The following is a 22,124-nucleotide window of genomic DNA, read 5'->3' on the forward strand; positions in this document are numbered from 1 at the left end:
TATCTTACCAATACGACTCTCATCATGACACCAAGTATTTTGAAAATAATCAATAAATTTCTTCTCTTCTTTGAATTCCTCCATAAAATTTTTGATCGATTGAGTAGTGATGCCTTGATCATCACTTATTTCATACATTATCTCACCCAATCTATGAAATATATGTGCTGCAACATCCTTATTACTAGCATACCTAGATTACATAATAGAAGATCAAATTATGAAGTTGACGCGTGTAATTTACCATATGTTTTAATTAAAGATTGACTTACCTATACACATTCTTCAACCATGCCCTACGTACATGCCAAATGCATAACAATACTTGACAATCAAAGGATAACCTACAAGTTACATCATCAAAGCTTATAAGTGGGATTTTAACAAAATTAATTGTTAAATTGAAACTAGTTAATGTTGAAAATTAGGGAATATAAATTTTGATAAACTAAATATTAAGAAATTACAATCTCATAAACATAAACTAAGACTAATAAAACCTGATTGCTTCAATCTCTGCACTAGCATCATCTGTCATGAATGCATTGACATGCCAATCTTCTTTATCTTGTTTCCCTCTCTTGTAAACCTCCATCAACCATTCATTTATATCTTCAACTTTATTTCTTGAAGATATGGCCCATGCAACAGGCACACCAGCCTCTTGTTCATCAAATACGAGCAAGGAATATAATTGATACTACACATGAATAAACCATTGATAAGTAATTTTTTAGATAAAATAGACCACTAACTAAATTAAGATCCACAAATACAATTAATATGGTTCTACTTACCCCATATTTGTTTGTTGAAAATGTGGAATCCATTGCAATAATTGAGTTATGTGAATGTTTCACCATCATCTCCCGCATCCATGGTGTTTGAATGCCTATGATAAATGGAACATTTTCCTCATTGTTTGGTGTTTTATAGTAGAAGAAGTTATCTTTCTCCTCTTCATGCCACAAACATACACTTTTTGCATCATCTTCATTTTTTTGTGATCGAAGAGAGCGTACTCTTTTCCATGCATTCAATACATCCTTCCTCAACAAGCATGTGTCCCTCTTATTCATCAACTTTGTCAAACCACGATCCAAATAGTGATGTTCACATATTGTGTCAATTGACACACCCATCAACAATAAGGATTCAATATATGATTTGCATTCATTTGATAATCTTGGTGCAACACTACTTCTTGGATCACCAGAAGGGTCATCCTTTCCATGACAAAATTCACCATTAACATCTTGATGGCTAAACTCATTATATGTGATGATTGCAACATTTGGTCTACCATACATAACCTTAACATAAAAGTGGGCTTGACAACCCCTTTTTTGAGTAAACCTTCGTATCCTTTGCATTTTTTCAAGATTGTTTTCAGGTTTATTTCTTCTATCCTCAGGCCCATAAGCACAATGATAACTGTTTATACATGTACAAAATATATATTAATTGATATAATTAATGACAAATATAAAAGGTGATGTGCTTAATTAATTTATTAAATCTAAACAAACCTTAAATACATCTTGGTGGCGTGGTCATTAGGTTCTATCAAATTGTACACTTTATGCTTTTTAATTACAAATTGTGTCTCAGTGTCATCCAATAAACCTTCTCCTTGGACAAAGTGAGAGAGTCTCTCAAAAGGGATAGCAGCACATAAGTCTATATGTCGGTTATTATCATCTCCAATTGGTGTCCATTCAAGGTTTTCACTTGAGAAATTATTTCCCTCGTTGCAGATGTCTTGCACATCTAGCTTGATAAGTGATTCCCATTTATTCTTTCTACCCATTCTGGATAATATTAATATGGTTAGTGGCCCTCTAGCTTGTTCAAATATCTAGTAACAACTACATTGACACCTAAGCTTTAACAAGATAATTTGAATCTAAGAAAACAAAAATAGGACCTTTTTATTCTATAATAATGATTCTCTTATATTTTAATTTTTTTGAGTACTTACACTATAAAGGAGACAAAATATAATAAGAAAACATACAAAATAAGACATCAAAATTTAAAAAAAACTAAACTATTATATCCAGTACAAAATTTTGAACATTTAAAAGAGAAGTTAGTATGCAAAATTTAATCTAGTTTAACAATTGTTGACAAATATTATACAACAAGAAACACACTCTAGACAAATTTACCTGAATTTTGGTGTGCAATATGAGGAAAAATCTTGGTCCACTACGTGTCCTTTGAACTAGTTTTCAAATGCCTACAAATAATTTAAAAAGTGATTAGTTAGTGGTTTGAAATTTGTTCACATTTTCATGCAAACAAATTCTTAAGCATTCATATATATGAAATCCAAATTTGATTAAATCTTAATTATATCCAAAAATAGAAAAGTGTTATGGAAGTGTGAATATAAGTATGACATTTAGGAAGAGTGAAACATTTTTTGGGTGTGCAAATATTGAGTTTACTTCGATGATGCTCATCACTATCCAAAAGATAAAATGATGGCTTTGAGCTCTTAATACTTGGTTAGTGGCCCTCTAGCTTGTTCAAATATCTAGTAACAACTACATTGACACCTAAGCTTTAACAAGATAATTTGAATCTAAGAAAACAAAAACATGACCTTTTTATTCTATAATAATGATTCTCTTATATTTTAATTTTTTTGAGTACTTACACTATAAAGGAGACAAAATATAATAAGAAAACATACAAAATAAGACATCAAAATTTTAAAAAAACTAAACTATTATATCCAGTACAAAATTTTGAACATTTAAAAGAGAAGTTAGTATGCAAAATTTAATCTAGTTTAACGATTGTTGACAAATATTATACAACAAGAAACACATTCTAGACAAATTTACCTGAATTTTGGTGTGCAATATGAGGAAAAATCTTGGTCCACTACGTGTCCTTTGAACTAGTTTTCAAATGCCTACAAATAATTTAAAAAGTGATTAGTTAGTGGTTTGAAATTTGTTCACATTTTCATGCAAACAAATTCTTAAGCATTCATATATATGAAATCCAAATTTGATTAAATCTTAATTATATCCAAAAATAGAAAAGTGTTATGGAAGTGTGAATATAAGTATGACATTTAGGAAGAGTGAAACATTTTTTGGTTGTGCAAATATTGAGTTTACTTCAATGATGCTCATCACTATCCAAAAGATAAAATGATGGCTTTGAGCTCTTAACTCAAGTATTAAGACATGGTCAAAATTTCACAAAATCGTGATTTACTATTAAGAAGCTTGACAAAATCTACACATATGTACACACACACACACACACACACACACACATATATATATATGTGTGTGTGTGTGTGTGTGTGTGTGTGTGTGTGTGTGTGTGTGTGTGTGTGTGTGTGTGTATATGTGTGTGTATATATATATATATATATATATATATGTACATATGTATATGCGTACATATATATATGTACACACACACACACACATATATATTTGTACATACATACATACATACATACATACATACATACATACATACATACATACATACATACATACATACATACATACATACATACATACATACATATATATATATATATATATATATATATATATATATATATAGCGTGTGTGTGTGTGATGAAGACCTCAATTTTGTAGAAAAATGTATAAATTTTTTGTCAGTCAAGGTTGAATTAATTAATGAGAATAGAATGAATCTCTTGAAAATTCATAAAGAGTTGCATGCAAATTATACAAATTTTGAAAAATTTATCATGCAATCGATAGACCTTGACCTCTTCTTTACCAATAAACATGGGTTAAAAACTCTAAATGTTATACAAATAACTTGGAAGAAAAAGATGGAATTAGATTTAAGTATTTCCCTAGGTGTGAATGAAAGTATACTAGATATGCATATGTACATCAAAGTAGACTTGAAATCATGGAAAGAGGATCTTTAGAAATTGGATAAATGTGTCTAACCCACAATGTTTCTTTGAAATTGCTAAGAAGTTGAAGAAGGTTCACCCCACAATTTTCACTAATCATGAGACCTTATTGAAAGACTTTTGGGCCAATTTGCATGAAAATTTTGAAGTCAGGAAGAGGTGATATTGTAGATTAATTTCTTATCAATTAAAAGATTTTAGAATAAGACATGACATTCCAAAATATTTCTCAAATAATGGAGATATTTTATAAATTGTATATAAGGTAAAAAATATAGTTACTAAATAATTAGACCTTATTAATTCATTTGAAAAGGAAGGAGTGTCATTTAATGATTTTTTTAGAACATACTAGGTATAAGAAACAATACCTAAATAAAACTTAAAATAAAGAGTTATCAAACAAGCGTAAAGAGAAAGACACAAAGATCCATTGAAGTATCTTTATCTTCTATTCCACAAGATTAGAAGATATATATATGTATATGTATATATGTATATATGTATATATATACATATACATACATATACATATATATATGCATATTTATACATATATACATATACATGTACATACATACATACATACATACATACATACATACATACATACATACATACATAGATATATATATATATATATATATATATATATATATATATATATATATATTGTGTGTGATGAAGACCTCTATTGTGTAGAAAATATTAGCCATGGAAACTAGTGAATGGGATTTGCAAATAAAACAAGATACATTATTAGTAGAGATTGATTTTAGCAAAGCATACAATGGAATGTGCTATAGATTTATTCTTAAGATTATTTACTAGTTGGGTTTGGACCTAATATTTTTTCACATGCTAAGATACTTTTTAATGATTCAAATGCATGAATTGTCATTAATAATTCCTTATTAGAGTAATTCTCATTGTAATGTTCTATTAGAGGGTGTCAATTAGCACCTTTCTTATATGTTCTTATCACTAATGCACTTATTTTTCTATATGAAAAATACAATCACATGAGCTTGATTAAGGGAATATTCATTCCTAATAATGATGGTGTGCTTAATTTCCACTTTGGAAATGATTGTATGTTATTCCTACAAAACATCGAAGAAGAGATTTACATTATTCAATCATAGGTTCAAAACTTGCGTATCATAGGACTATTTTTTTATGATTAAGTCTAATCCAATGCCATGATGGATCCTTAAAGATTGGATACATAATAAAACATGGGAAAATTACTTGATACATGTGAAATATAGTTGGTTTAGGATTTTGTCTTTCAAACATGTAGAATTAGTACATTTCTAATCTTAATTATAGGCAACTAAGTCGAGGAAATAAATTTCCATTCCTTGCTAGTAAAATTCAAGTCATAAATAAGATTTTATTGGCCTTTAATGTGTACTACTCATTCTATTGGATGCCTTCTAAGAAGGAAAATGAAGAGAAAAATAAGATCATTCACCAATATTCATGGTGAAATTGGGAATGTATGTTGGTTATAAATATGCCTCTTGGTTATAAATTAAAGGTGGTCTTGGTTTCTTGAACCTTTGGATGCAAGGGATAGCTCTAATTTCCAAATGGATAATTAGAATAATATCAGTTAAAGAACCATGGAAAACATCATTTTCCACTACATCATTATTGCTACTGCTAGTAAGAAATGGTAGAATGTTGGATGGAATGATGAAATTTTATTGTATCCTTTATTTTCAAGATAACATCCTCTTTTCTCCTTCTATCTATATGGAAGGCTTGGCATATTACTAGTATGTTTTGATCCTAGAATGATGCCTCCTTATAGCATGGATTTAGGTTTGGTAATTATTCTATCTAGTTAAATAGGCACCTATAATATCATGGTTTGTCTCTGGCTATTGACTTCCTTATCCATGCTTCTTAATGCTTTAAGAAAAGAGTTCACCAATTTGGTGATATTTGGTATTTTAATTTTAATTAGACCTCTTGACAATTGTTGAAGGACAAATATAAATTAAATAGCATGGCTAATAGATTTTTATTTTTGTTAAATCATTCCTACCAGTTGATCTTGCTATGAAACTTTGTACCTTGTTCCATTGTAATTTTATCAAAGACTTGATTTGGTTGTCTAAATATCATTTTTATAGAGTCCCTTTATACAAGATTTGTTTAAAACTTCTTCCTAATTTTTCACTCAACCTCAGCTAGAACAAGCATTGGGGGTGTAGGTTCAGTGAAACGATATGGAGAAGTTTGAGAGGAAAATTTTAGAGGTCTAAAGAAGAAGTAAATGCTCATATTTTAGCCTAGAAAGTTCTACATTACAAATTGTCAGTTAGTGAGAGATCAAAATTTGTGATCTAATCTATCAAATTCTCTTTTTGTTAGCATAATTAAAAATTAAAACATATATTATAGGAATGTTCCATAACAAGTGAGAATTAGAATGTTAATTCAAGGACATTCTTGTCATTTTTCTCTAGTGTACAACACCATAATAGTCTGTCACCTTGCCAAACTTTTTGTCACCATTCTGATCATTGAATGACAATTGATTTAACAAGGAGCTAAATACTAAGTTCGATTTTAGAACCTGACATTTTATTATTGGTCATCATTCCATACTCAACATTCGTTCTTCATATAACAGCCAATTAAAAATAACTATGTTTAACGTTCAGATGTCCAAATGAGATGTTTTGGCACTATGAACTCTGACATTATCTGAGAATAGCGATATTTAAATTCTATTGCTGCCAAATTCAATCGCTCTAGGAATCGTTGTGTTTAGAATGAACTAGAGAAAAACAACACAATTAGGGTTAAACAAAACTATCATCTATCTGTAGTCCTATTTAGTATATAGATAATTAAAATTAAAGAATTACTTACAAGAAAATTATATAAAGGCAAACTATTAGCCCAGAAACAGATTTAAGATATTAAATACTACAGAAGTTACAATGAAGCAAAATTGGAAGAAAACTTTTTGGCATCTTGCGTACAGTCTTATTCAGATATCCTTTTATTCTAATAATCTTGTATCCAGTCTTATTCAGATCTTCTATTTAGAAAATCCATGTTTTAAATGGTACTAAATATAGCTATCGCCCACTTGCTATATCATTTAAAATCTAGATTATCAAACTCTAGAGTAGAAGAATATCTGAATAAGACTGAACACAAGGTGTCAATAGTTTTCTTACACTTTTTAGGCTAATATTTCTTACAATTTCTAGGCTAATATTTCTTTATAAACACTTTTATTAAAAAGAGTTTGAGTTAATTACTCTAAATGAAAATTCAATGGGAAATGTTGAGGCACTTCAACTGAAATAGTGAGGCGTTTTATTTAGGAAGAATTCAGGCACTTAGAAAGGTTGGTTTCTACATAGACAATCACAAAATCACAAGGTTGGTTTCTACATAGACAATCACAAAATCACAACTAAAAAAATTACATTGTCACTCTTGGTTTGATTGATGTTAAAAATCAGAACCAGGCTTAACCATTGATCTGCATGCCACCCATTTATCTACTTATTATGTACATTGGAAACATCAAGAAATAATTATCATTCCAACATTCTTCAGCCTGTCTAATATAATATTATATATTTATAAACCAACACCAACCTGTCCAATCTAATATTAAATGTTTGTAAACCATGATAATGATTGTCAAAATCGGTAAACAACTACCCCTGCAAGACAATTTAATAACAACCCACTAAAACTTATTCGCTTCCAATTTGCTACCACTTCAACTATTTCAAAAACTCAACTTTCTTTGACATTGTAGCTTTGGAGTATAATCATATCCTTGGTTTTAGTGGTTATATTTAATTCCATTAAGAGAGTGGGGTGAGATGTTTTAACTAAATTTAAATTAACGATATTAGCTCCGGTATTCCTCTACAGTTGCAATAGTGTTAAGAGGTATAGAACATGGAAACAAAATATAATCAGTTCCTCAATTTTGAGTAATGATTAAGTTTCGTATATCTCTACAGTTGCAGGCTTGCAGCTGTAGAGAACAGTTAAATTTTAGTGAGCACATCTTTCCTGTTCTCTTAATGGAATCAACTATGCTAACCACTAAAACCGAGGCCTGTAAGAATTTGATTTTACACAAAAGACTCATAAAAAGTTGAAACAACATGACATCTCTAAAATTAAACACCCAGAGAGTAACAAGCAGTCTTAGGAACCAAAAGAAACAATGTATCATCATGATTCACAATACAGCGGAAAAACGTTTGGCATGACAAGAATTTTTTTGGGAAAAACGTGGCTAACCTGTACACGCACAGCGGCTGCATGAGAGGGAAGAAGATTATGTGTCACGGTATATTGAAAAAACATACACAGCGAAGGCGAAACGTAGAGAAAGAAGATGAGAAAAATCATTTCGGTGAGTGTTATATTGCAAGCGGGTGGGAGTTTTGCAGTTGTTGGATGCATTTAGTTTCAATGGAAGCGAAATTGGGCGTGGAAAGGAGTGCGTAGTTGCAGCATTTATTATGATCTTTATCACTTCCAGTTCGGTGGCGTCAAAACGCGGCGTCAAAGGGAACGATGTGCAGGAAACCACAAAACGGAACGGCAGGGGGTAAATCCGGAATCCGGAGGCGGTTCGAGGCGAGGTGTTTTCGCGGGTTTCACGGGCACCGTTCAGGCAGAGACGAATGCGGCGGGGGGAGGACCGAGGGAGCACGGCTATCCAGGTGGTGCAAATTTTCCCCTGGATAGCCAGTGCCGTGTCTGAAGCGTGTTGAAGGAAATGTGTCAGAAGTCTAGATATTGTACGGACTCTTGTTAATATAGAGCATTCTTTATTCTCATGAAGGATCACATAATGTGATTTCAAACATTGATGCAAAAGCATTAATTATCAAATATATATCTTGATAATGTTTTTATTTTTATTTTTATTTTTTATGTTTTTCATATTATACTTAATTTTTTTTTATGATGAATCATGAAATTTGTAAAATCTTTAACATGGTGGAATTCAGAAATTATGATAAACAATATTCATTTTCAAACTTGAAAAAACTGTAAAGAACGGAATGAAAACAAGGATAATTAATATTACTTGAAATTTAACAAGCTTAATGACACACTCTTCATGATATACAAATTCCAAAAGAAGGTATTTTATATCTTTTATTTATACTAAATGATCCATTAGCTAATGGAAAGAATGTGTTTGTCCCAAAATATAATAATTTTGAGTGAAAAAATTATTTAAGTTTTTACAACCCTTCTCATTGTTAAATTGAAATAAAAAGTAAAGTTTCATCATTTTGGATACAACCACTTGAAGATTTTGGGGTTTTCCTTCCAAAAGCTTTTAACTAGCATCTTTGTGGTGATAAATGACCCACCTCACTACTAGATCTTAACTTAATGAACAAAAAGGCATGCATTTTATATCATTGATTAATTAAATAAACCATTTTTATAAAATAATGAGGATGCAATTTCTTTTACCCTTGAAAGAGGTTTTTCACCACTACCTTCACAACTCAACAAAATGGATTGGATGAAAGGAAGAACCATATAGTGGTTTAAATGACAAATAATATGTTACAAACCAAAGGATTGAGTAACTCTTTTTGGGGTAATATAGTTACTTCAATAGTGTATATTCTCACTTGAAATCTCACTAGCACACTTGACAAGATGAATCATTATGGATCATGGTATGAGAAAAAATCTAATGTTAATCAGTACAAAAGTTTTGGTTGTTTATTTTATGTTCGTATAGTTGATCAAAAGATACAAAGTTAGATCCAAAAAGTGAATCACATACATTTATTAGACATAGTGAGCAAAGTAGGGCTTACAAAGTTGTATTATAATCCTTTCATTGATGTTAGAGATGTGGTTTTCTGTGAAGGGGGATTGTTGGATTTTGCCAAGATCAAGGGCACAATGAAAAGCATAAAAGAGACAATAGAATGACAAGAACAAACTGTATTCTCATCAATATAAAAATAATCAACTGGATTAACCAATACAATGAATAGAGGCCTGCTTATATAGGCAAGGCCATATGGATGTATGAGCACACAAATATGACAAGTGGCTCAATGAGAAACAAGGGTACGTAGGAAATAGGTGTGGGTAGGTAGGAGAAATAATATAATATTCCACATGAGGTGGATCACCCACCGAAGGTGGAATTATCACTCCACAATAAGTGGATATGATAGTGTAATAACAAGATCAACACCATAAGAGGTGGAATTTCTCCTACACACACTATCCCAATGAGGCACAAACACCCAAGTGTCTCATATCCAAACTACTATGTAATGCATTATCCTAAGTAAACTTAAGTAAGTGTAATAATATCCATGATGAATAATTATTTACACCAACACCCCCCCTTAAGTGCAACTGAGGGGAATGCACTTAAGTCTACAATGCAACTAAGCAATGCAAGATGGGTCCCGGCTACGAGGCCATGATAGGTACCCATGTACAACATGTGAATGCAAGCAAAACAATGCAATGCAATCTCTCACAACCGGAGAAAAGGAGAAAACCCAGTGGGAAAAAACTCCCCCCCAAAAGAGAGATGAATGTACAAAAGAATCTCAAGGAAGAAGGACAAAACCTCAAAGAGGAAAAAGTCCCCCCCAGAAGAGAGGAAGGAGAAGTCAGCTGACCCCCCCTAATGACACATCCCGCACCCCCAAGAGAGCTCGCAACTGCTGGAACTTACTCTCGGTGAAAGGTTTGGTGAATATGTCAGCAACCTGCTCTGCTGTAGAACAATACTGCAAATCAATGACCTGCTCCTGGATGAGCTCTCGGATATAGTGCATATGAATCTCGATGTGTTTGGTCCGCTGGTGCTGGACCGGGTTCTTCGAGATGGCAATGGCACTCTGATTGTCGCAATATAGGACTGTCGGCCGTGGAGTAGTGAACCCAAACTCTGTGAGAATCTGCTGGAGCCAAATGGTCTCAGTCGCTGCGTTAACAGCGCCTCGATACTCAGCCTCAGTCGAAGAGAGAGCAATAGCATGTTGCTTCTTGCTCTGCCAACATATGGGGCCCGAACCAAGGTGAAAACTGTAACCAGAAGTAGACTTACGATCAACTAGATCGCCAGCCCAATCGGAGTCTGTGTAACCAACCAAGCGAAGTCCTGTGCCTACTGCATAGTGAATCCCATAGTGATGTGTACCCTGGATGTAATGTAGAATGCGTTTGGCGGCTTTCCAATGAAGCTCATGTGGTTCCTGCATGAAGCGGGAAACCATGCCAACTGCAAATGAAATATCAGGGCGTGTATGAGTCAAGTAGATGAGACTACCCACAAGCTGACGATACAAAGTGGCATCAACTAGTGGAGAAGAACACTGAGCCTCAAGCTTGACTCCTGAAAGAAAGGGAGTCGGGGCAGGCTTACAATCAGCCATATGAAAGCGTGCAAGTAGATCAAGAGCATACTTGGGCTGCGATAGAGTAATCCCGGAAGATGACTGTGAAATCTCAATCCCGAGAAAGTAGTGCAAAAGACCCAAGTCAGTCATAGAAAATCTGTCATGCAAAGTAGATTTGACCCTGCTAATGATGGATGCAGTACTCCCTGTAATGATCAAGTCATCAACATAGAGCACTAGTATCAAGTGAGAGTCATCCTGTCGCAAAATGTAGACATTCGGATCGGAATGACACCTGGTGAAACCTGCAGAGAGTAGAAAGGAGTCCATCTTGGCATACCAAGCCCTGGGGGCCTGCTTAAGGCCATAGATAGATTTCCTCAATCTGCAAACCAAAGAAGTATCCTGGATGAAACCCTGTGGCTGCTCCATATAAATCTCCTCATCTAGATCACCTTGAAGAAAGGCACTCTTCACATCCATCTGATGTACAGCCCAACCATGAGCTGCAGCTATAGCAAGTGTCAAACGAATGGAGTTCATCTTAGCTACGGGTGCAAAGGTCTCAGTATAGTCAACACCTGCAACCTGCGAGAAACCTTTGGCAACAAGCCGAGCCTTATACTTATCCACACTACCATCCGCTGCAAACTTAGTTCGATAGATCCACTTACATCGAACCATCTTTCTCCCCTTAGGGAGATGTACTAGATCCCATGTGTTGTTCCTCATCAAGGAACTATACTCTTCCTCCATAGCTTGGTCCCACTCAGGAACCCCTGATGCTTCCCTGAATGTCTGTGGATCGGAAGCGGTAGCAATAAATGCATGTGGATGATCCTGATGTTGTGATCGTGTTCTCCGTGTATCCAAAGGATCCCCAACAAGAGAACCCGCGGACTCAAGTGTCTGTCGAGCCCAACGAGGTCTAGGTGGAGGTGGAGAATGAGGCACCTCAACTATAAATGGACCCTGCGGAGGTGTAACCCTGCGAGTCGGAGTTGAGGGAGTCTCATCATCTGAATCACTAACATCACCATCCATAATGGAGGAAGGTGGAGGAGGTAGAGAGGCTAAGCTAGGAGAGCTTTCCTCAAAGTGAACACTCCTCTCAATGAATACCTCATGTGTCTCTGGATCCATCAATCTGTATGCCTTAACACCCTCAGGATATCCAACAAATATGCAAGGCCGACTCTGTGGTTCCAATGCCTTGCATTTCTGTGGAGGTATGCGAGCCCATGCTGGACACCCAAAGACTCTGAAATGTCTCACAATCGGTTTCCTACCAACCCAAGCTTCAAAAGGAGTAATACCTTGTAAAGCTTTGTGAGGAACCCGATTCTGGATGTGTGTGGCACAACTGATAGCCTCTGCCCAAAAGGCGGGATCAAGAGAACGTGCATGAATCATACAGCTAGCCATTTCTTTGAGAGTTCGATTCTTGCGTTCTGCAACCCCATTCTGCTGTGGAGTGTATGCAACAGAATGCTGAAGATCAATCCCCTCAAATGTACAAAAGTCCTCAAGTCTCTTGTTCACATATTCCCTGCCATTATCTGTACGAAGAATCTTGATCACTTTCCCTGATTGCTTTTCCACACGAGCCTTGAAGTCCTGAAATCTGTCAAATACTTCACTCTTATGAATGAGAAAGTAGACCCAAGTGAAGCGGGAGTAGTCATCAATGAAGGTAAGAACATAGTGGGCCTTACTAAATGAAGGTGCTGGAAATGGACCTGCTACATCACTGTGAACAAGTTGAAGAACTTCCAAAGCTCTCCAAGTTTTCTCTTTATCAAATTTCTCTTCGGGATGCTTGCCCATGGAACAACCTGAACATACACCCTCTGAAAAGCTGATTCGAGGAAGACCTGTGACCATGTCTTTAGTGCTGAGCTGCTGTAGATAGCGGTAGTTGAGGTGACCAAACCGCTCATGCCATAGCTTACTTTCTGAATTTGAATGAGTAAGCAAGGCCCTAGAAGGTGAACGTGGCACAAAGTGGGAAAATGAGTAGAGCCTTGAGTTGTCATTGACTTGTCCCACTGCTACCAAGGCATCATCATCAAGTTCCTTTACCACAACTGAATCTGGTGTAAACTCAACCTTTTTCCCATTCCCATAGTGAGTGATTTGGTAGATGGAGAGAAGGTTGGTAGACAAGTTAGGAACATAGAGAACATTCTCAAATGTTCCATCATCCATGTCAACTGAACCTTTCCCTTCAACCTCTACTTGTGTATCATCACCTATGTAAATGTGAGGTACCTTAGATGGCTCTAATGAAGAAAACTGCTCCTTTGTAGAACCCATGTGATAGGAGGCACCCGAGTCAAGTATCCATTGCTGTGAAGAACCTGTTTTAGCCACAAATGCTTGCCCTTTTCCTTTTGACTGTGAGGAGGAAGAAGATGAATCCTTCTTTGTGTAGGCGGATGGCAAGTTGATGTTGTTTTTCTTGAGAAGATTGGTTAACTCATCAACTTGCTTTGCGTGGCATCGATGCTCATCATGACCATACTTTTTGCAATATGCACAAGTTGGTTTATCCTTCTTAGGTGTTGTCCCCTTCTTGGAAGAGGATTGTTGATTGCCTTGTGATGGAGAGGATGATTGGCCCTTTTCTTGTTGTGGTTGAGACTTAGATTGCTTCTTCTTCTTGTTGGAATTTTTGCCTTGACTTCCTTGATTTCCTTGATTTGCTACCAAAGCCTTGGACTTTGAAGACTTGAGAAGCCCCATGTTCAACAACTTGGATTGTTCCAATATCAACATTTCTGTGAAAGCTTCAAAAGAAGGCATAACATAAGAACTCCCCACTGTCAAACGATGAGTTTGGAAGCTTGATACAAATGCTGCATATTCTGGTGCAAGCTTGTCCAACAAGTTGAATATCAATTGAGCATCCTTTTTGTCTATTCCACAATCCTTTAGCTTTGCTCTTAGCTCATTTGCTTTGGTTACATAATCTTGGATTGTATCAAAATTCTTGGGATCTAAGTTGGTGAGCTCATTATCAATTTGATAGCCTCTGATTTCATCAACTTGTCCATACAATTTTTGAAACATATCCCAAGCCTCTTTAATTGTTTTACACTTCTCAATGTGGAAAATGAGGTCATCTGATACATACTTGCGTAAGGTTCCAAGAGCCATGCAATTCTTAGTGAGCCATTCTAAGTGAGCATTTGGATCAGCCTTAGGATCAGGTGGTGCTGTTATTGTTCCATCTATGTAGTGTGTGAGACCCTTTTCCATTAGTTTACTCCATACTTTAATTTTCCATGATGCATAATTATGTGGAGTTAATGGTGGAAACTTATTAGGACTCATTGCAACAAGAATGGAAAGAGCACAAAAGAGGCACAATCACACAAGACACCCCCCCAAATTCACTCAATCAAAGAACCCCCCCAAATGTGATGATTTTGGCACTTTATAAGTAGTGCGTATACAATGGGCCACTTGCAAAAAAATGGCAAAGTGGACTTCTGATTTACAATTTTACAACTGCCTCAAGAAGGCCAAAAGAGACTCAACTGAAAATGCAAGAGATCTAACTAAGATCCAAGCAATTTACAAGTACCTAATAGGCCAAATAAGACCAATATCTGAAAGTACAATTTTCACTCAAAATCTCTAAAATCTGATCATAGATTCTGAAAGTAGACGAAAAAATAAGCACTTTCAAAAAAAACGGCACCTGAAAAGGAGGTCGTATGAGCTCAAACGAGGCCTTTGAAGTTGCAGAATTGAGGATTGGACAGGTACAGCTGAGAGAATCCAAAAATTCCGAAAAACCTGTGCATCAAAATCAGAAAATAACCACACCACTGCGAAGATCACGAAATTTTAGCCCATTTCAAAAAAAATTGCACCAAAAAAGGAGCAAAAATGAGCAAGATATGGCCTTCCAAAGTTGGACTGCAAAACTGAAAAGCCCAATGGAGAGGGGTTTAAAAATTTTCAAAAAATGCTGATGTGGCGCTGACGTCAGCAAAACACTGTGTTAAATTTGATGGCCGTATGACCGTCACGAAAACTTCGCTGCCTGGCTGACTGGGCGTCCGTACTGTACGGACGGATGACTCGGCCTGCTGACTGTGCAGTCCGTACTGTACGGAAATGATGACTGTGCAGGCTGATGTGTGCGTCCGTACTGCTGACTGTGCGTACGGTAATGCTGCGTGGCACAGTGCTTGAGTGATGACGTGTCTGTACGGTTGCCTGCGTGTCCAGATGATGTGTTAGACGCGTGGCGGGTTCTATGCTCGGACGGCTGCAGGTGTCGTGTGGGGGCTTCCGGCGGTGACACGGCGGAACACGGCGGCAGAAGGAGAGACGGAGGCTCCGGGAGCTGCTAGAATAGGTGGCGTCGGGAGCTGAGCCGGAGGAGCCGAGGACGCTGGCGGAGGAGACTCTACCGGAAGCTGCCGGGAGAGGATGCTGGGCGCCGGAACAGAGGACGAGGGAGGCGCCGGCGCGGCAGACGGAGCGGTGTACGGGTGCTGCCGGAAGGACAAAGCTGTAGACGGCTCACAGACCTGCAAGTAGGTACCGCAGGGGTACGGAGCACAAGGGGGGGGGGGTCAAAATAGGTTGACTTTATAGTCAAAATTTATGGAAATGGCCTCCCGGATTCAACGGTGATGTCCAAATCGCTGTAAGATGCCTCCAAAAAATGAAGATCCCCAAATCCGAAAATAGAAGCCTTCCACGATGTCTCCAAAAACTGATCAACGAAGCCCCAATAGCTCTGATACCATGTTGGATTTTGCCAAGATCAAGGGCACAATGAAAAGCATAAAAGAGACAATAGAATGACAAGAACAAACTGTATTCTCATCAATATAAAAATGATCAACTGGATTAACCAATACAATGAATAGAGGCCTGCTTATATAGGCAAGGCCATATGGATGTATGAGCACACAAATATGACAAGTGGCTCAATGAGAAACAAGGGTAGGTAGGAAATAGGTGTGGGTAGGTAGGAGAAATAATATAATATTCCACATGAGGTGGATCACCCACCGAAGGTGGAATTATCACTCCACAATAAGTGGATATGATAGTGTAATAACAAGATCAACACCATAAGAGGTGGAATTTCTCCTACACACACTATCCCAATGAGGCACAAACACCCAAGTGTCTCATATCCAAACTACTATGTAATGCATTATCCTAAGTAAACTTAAGTAAGTGTAATAATATCCATGATGAATAATTATTTACACCAACAGGGATTTTATGGTCATAAACAAAGATAGTGTTGAGAAGTCAAAAAACTATTTTAATGGTGGTATCATTGATGACATGATTAATGTGTAACTCACTAATATTTGTTTCAAGTAAATACAAATCCACCAAGTAGCCCCTCTTTAGATGCTAGAGTAAGTCAAAATTCAAGTCTAGATTTTATAAGAAAAATAAGAAGATTAAGTGGCATTTATCAAATGAGTATGGTAGGGGCGGGAAAGTGAGACCGGGTGACTAGGACCCAATCCCACTTTTGCCAACACATTGGGAATGCAAAAAAGCCTAGGGAGATAGATCAATTTGGGCTATTTCTTGTGAGAAAGAGAGAGCCAAGGACTATCTCTTGTGAGAAAGAGATAGATCAACTAGACCAGGAGATAAAGAATAAAGCACAAATGAACTCAAAATTACACAAACTTGCAGATCTAAAACTGAGATACTGAAAGCATGAAAGGGGGAGGATTTTGGATGTGTACCTGATGCTATAAACTGAGCCAAACTGACTAGGACTAGGGTGCCATGCCACTGTCCCTGATGATCTGATAAAATGTTGTAACAGAAAGACTACAAATCTAAGATCCTGAAGCTGCAATCTATCAAAAATCACTGAAAAGCAGAGGGACCATGACACCATGCCACTTTCCTGGGTAGGACCAGGGTGCCATGCCCCTATCCTTGATAGTTTTCTGCACTTTTGAGACCTCTGGGTGGTGTTGATGCATTTTCTTGATCTGAAACTGCCTTTGGATGCCTGTTTCTGCACCTGCAACTAAAAATATAGGGTTTGGGTGGCTATATAGGGTTTTTCCTTAGTCAAATCCTTGTGTTGGTGATTTCCACCTCCATAAATAGTCGATAATGTATGTGTGCTAGAACCTTGTGTGTATGCAAGATCGTAAAATGTAAGAAACTAGAGCTACCGTACGCATGAGAGTAAACCCTAAATGTAAATGACAATGCTTTAAACCAAATATGCTAAATGATCTAAAGAATGAATTTAAATGTGCAAAATGATGTAAAGAAGCTCATAGAAGCTCATACAAAGACATGAAAATAACATGAAATCATTCCAATCCCCAAGGGAGAGATATTGCCACTAGACCTCCTATTATTCTTCAATGTCTTCAAGGCTCCTAATTGATGATGAATGATTGATGAAATATTGTTGAATATTGTTGAATACTCCACATAGGCTTCTCTTTCACTACATAGAAGGCTCCTTGTGCTCGCTCACACAACTTTTCCCTTAAATCTTAGTTGCCTGCAAATGAAGAAAGAGAGCTCTTATGTATGAAACCCCAGATCTTAATTTAGACTTAATTTCATCTTTAGGCCAACCTAGGAATTTAATTTCACACCAATATTTTGGGGTTAAGCATTATAATATCATAGAATTATGCTCCCAAAATTTTGGGAAAAAAACCGAGGACCATGTACATTCCCACCACAGTTCGACCAACTTTTCACCAAATTTTTAGGGCTGTTAGATATGATGATATTAGAGTGAATCCCAAAGTTACAGCTGATTCCAAGGTGTTTTGATATGTGAAATAGGGCCTTAAAGGTCAAAATAGGACACAATTAGGGTTTATGATTAAATGATTTATTGGAGGAATAAAATAAAAAGGGGCACACTTAGGGTACAACACCCAATTTTATGATGTGGGGAGTGATGAAATATGACTTTAGATTTAATTAAATTAATTAAATAAATTCTTAAAGGGAAATTATAATGCAAGATGCAAACACACTAAGGCAGGTGCTAAACTAAGTGTGAAATTGAACCACCCTAGCTAGGGTGTACAATTAATAAAACTACCAATAAAATTCAAGCACATAAATAGAAATCCATATGTAATAATACATTTTTCTTTATTTTTACAAGGTTATTTTTAACCACTAATTTTTGAGGATGCATGTGATAATAATTTTGCATGTAAGCAATGCAAAGAGAGATAGATTCTATTAACAATAATTATACTTGAGAGCTTAGATAGCTTCCACATGACAAGAAAAAGATTGGTAGTAAATGGCTCTACAAGACTAAGTACAACAATGACGAGAGTGTTAAAAAACACAAGGCATAGTTAGTTGCTATGAGATTCACATAGAGATATGTGCTGGATTATGAAAAATATTTGCACTAGTAGAAAGAAAAGAGATTATTAGAATGATGATCACACTAACATAGAAAAATAAATGGAGCATTCATCACATGAATGTGAAAAGCATTTTATTGAATGGGTAGTTACGAAATTTATGAAGAACATCCACAACGTTTTGAACTACAAGGTAAAGAACATCAAGTATACAAGTTGAAGCAGTCAAGAATGATTCAATTGAGATAGAGTCATCAAGGGATTCATGTAACATATCAAAATCATCAGTACTAAAAAACTCATGAAATGCACAAAAATATTGTAAAAAGAGATCCATCATGGTTGGATAAACTTTCCATTTTCAAGATATATATCATAGAAGTAAGTATAATTGATAGAAACATAAGAAATATGATGACAAGATGGATAATGTTGATTAAAGGATAAATGAATTTTGTTTTAGAGTTTTGGTTTTCTAAGCTAACAAAAGAAAAAATTAATGCTATGAGATTTCCACAATCCATGTTGTATTCTCTTAATTCTTTCTAGATTCGATTGTGTTTGAATTTTTTTATCATCGAATCCAAAAAGAATTATGAGAAAGAAAAAATTCAAACACAATCAAATCTAGAAAGAATTAAGAGAAAGAAAAAATTGTTTTAACTTTAATGTCTCAAATGTTGCAATCTAATAAGATAATGTATTTAAAACTTAAGATAAATTTTAACACCATATAATAAGGCATTCAAAATGCATATAATTTGGATTTCTGCTTTATTAAATTAGAAGATATGTAAAATACATTGGGTTCACTGAAATGTGATGGTGGAAAAGAGAAGAACTAATATGGGTAGTAGTTTAACCCACAAGGAATCTCTCTTCCATAAAATATTGGAATAAAAACTAACCAAAGATGTATAGTTTATCTAGCTCTTATCAAATAGAACTAAACAATATGGGTTCTATTTTGTCATTGAAAATAAGTTGGATTAATTGGGATGTTACCTAACTAGGCTTAGAAGAATGCATAAATGACAATGTAAACTGATAAAATGCAATTGTAGACACTTGAAGCGACATATAGTGGTGAAAATTGAATAGTGATATAGAGGTGCACCTATGGCTCAAATAAGAAGGTTTTTATGTTGGAATGAAGTGATGGGAATGCTTATCCTAAAGTTGCATTAGTTAAAAAAAATATCCTAAATAAATTGCAAAAAATGGGCAAATCTAGAATAAATAAACTTAGAACTTTTGTCACCTAGAAATCTAGCCAAAACAAGTAGGACAAGGGTGTTAGTAACTCGCTTAGGCTTTTCTTCTCAAATTTGGTATTATGATACATATTTCTACAAATCCTATCTGCATTTACCTCATTTCTCTAATGGAATTTAGAATCTACTCCCATGCAAGCATAAAAAGAGAAAAAGGGGTTGTAGGTATATAAGAGCTTCCCTCAACGAATAGAAAAAATACATACCTAAATAAAGTGTAATCCCTAAATATAAAGTGTATCTAGGATCAAGTGAGAAGTAGTGACATGCATAAACATAGAAAAGAAAACCTACTCTAGTGTGTGTAAGAAAATGAGGGGCCAAAAAGTGGTGATGTGAAAAAATGTATTTTTCATTTGCCCAAAAATGCAAAAATATTATTTTTTACTTAGGTTTGGTAAAAGTAGATGAAACCATGGAACAACCAAAGAGGAATGAATATTAGTTTTAAAAAGATATCTATTAGCTTTCACAGAATAAAAGTTAATTTTATAATATTAACACACACACACACACATGTACATATGTATATGTGTGTGTGTGTGTACATATATATGTATATATGTATATATATATATATGTATATGTATATATATATATATATATATATATATATGTATATATATATTTATATATGTATATATGTATATATGTATATATAGATATATAGACACATATACATATATACATACATATATACATATATATAGATATATACATAGATATATACACATATATATATAGATATATATACTGTGAGATTTTGCCAAGATCAAGAGGCAATGGAAAACACAAATAAGAGACAAAATATATGATAAGAATAAATTGTATTCTATCAAGACGCAAAATATGATCAACTAGATCATTACAAGATATATATTGATTGTCCGTACAAACAATGTAGACGAGCTTTCTTATATAGGCAAGGCTTATGGATATGTGAGCACACAAACATGACATGTGGATCAATCAGAAATAAGGGTAGGTAGGAGAAATAATATAATATTCCACATGAGGTGGAATGTAACAACAAGATAAGATCAACACCATAAAAGGTAAAAATTCTCCTACACACACTATCCCAATGTGACACAAACATCCAAGTGTCTCATACCCAAACTACTATGAAATGCATGTACCTAAGTTAGCTTAAGTAAGGTGTAATAATATCGAAGATGAATAGTTATTTATACCAACAAATACATATATATATATATACATACATACACACATATATATCTATATACACATACATACATATACATATACATATACATATACATATACATATATACGTATATATAGATCTATATATACGTGTGTGTGTATATATATATATATATATATATATATTCAGTCAGAAGATCTCTATCTTTAAGCATGGGCCAAACTAATCAATATCTATCTATGGAAGGGGAATTGTTCACTACTGGAGCTACCGATGGAGTTAGTCCGATCAGCTCAGTAATGCGTAGTAAGTACGATTTTATTTCTCAATGTCCGTAGGAAGAGAATTCATGTTGTTTTCCTGGAAAGAGAAAAGAACAGAGCTTTCGCTCGGAATCCAGCCGGCCATAGTATCTATCGCCCCATTCGGGGGCGAAGCCGCCCACCCCCACCCCCACCACCACGGCTATGGGGCCCCTAGCTTCTCTCTTGGACATTACCCTGCATCCGTCGCTTTTCTCCAGCACTCACTTCACTCTGGTCATGGAGCAAAGGATAGAGATCCGGAAATGAAGAAGTGCGCTCCGGTACCCCTTCTCCGAACCCACCTTTCCTTGACCGGGCGGGATGATCCCAAGGATTTGGCCGATCACAATAGGAAATAGGTAAAAACTAATTGTTCTAAAGATTGTGGACTGGCATGAATATTGTGAGACTTTCTCGCACCAGGAAGCCGTATCGATATCCGTATCTGGGGGCGGGAGCCACTTACTATAGATAGATGCAGGTTCAGTCAGTCGGCGAAGAGCTTAGATCATGCTCATTTAATAATCAGCTCTTAAACATAATGAAGCGCTCGCCCGCCAACTAGGATTCCCAAAAGCAACTAGCCGTGAAGAGACGAAGCCCCTCTCAGATCGGTTCTACGGGAAAAGCTTTTTTCGCTTCAGGCCCTAGTGCCCGTTATTCACGTACATATATAGAAGTTCAC

Source organism: Cryptomeria japonica, chromosome 8, assembly GCF_030272615.1.
Source record: "Cryptomeria japonica chromosome 8, Sugi_1.0, whole genome shotgun sequence".
Lineage (NCBI taxonomy): Eukaryota > Viridiplantae > Streptophyta > Pinopsida > Cupressales > Cupressaceae > Cryptomeria > Cryptomeria japonica.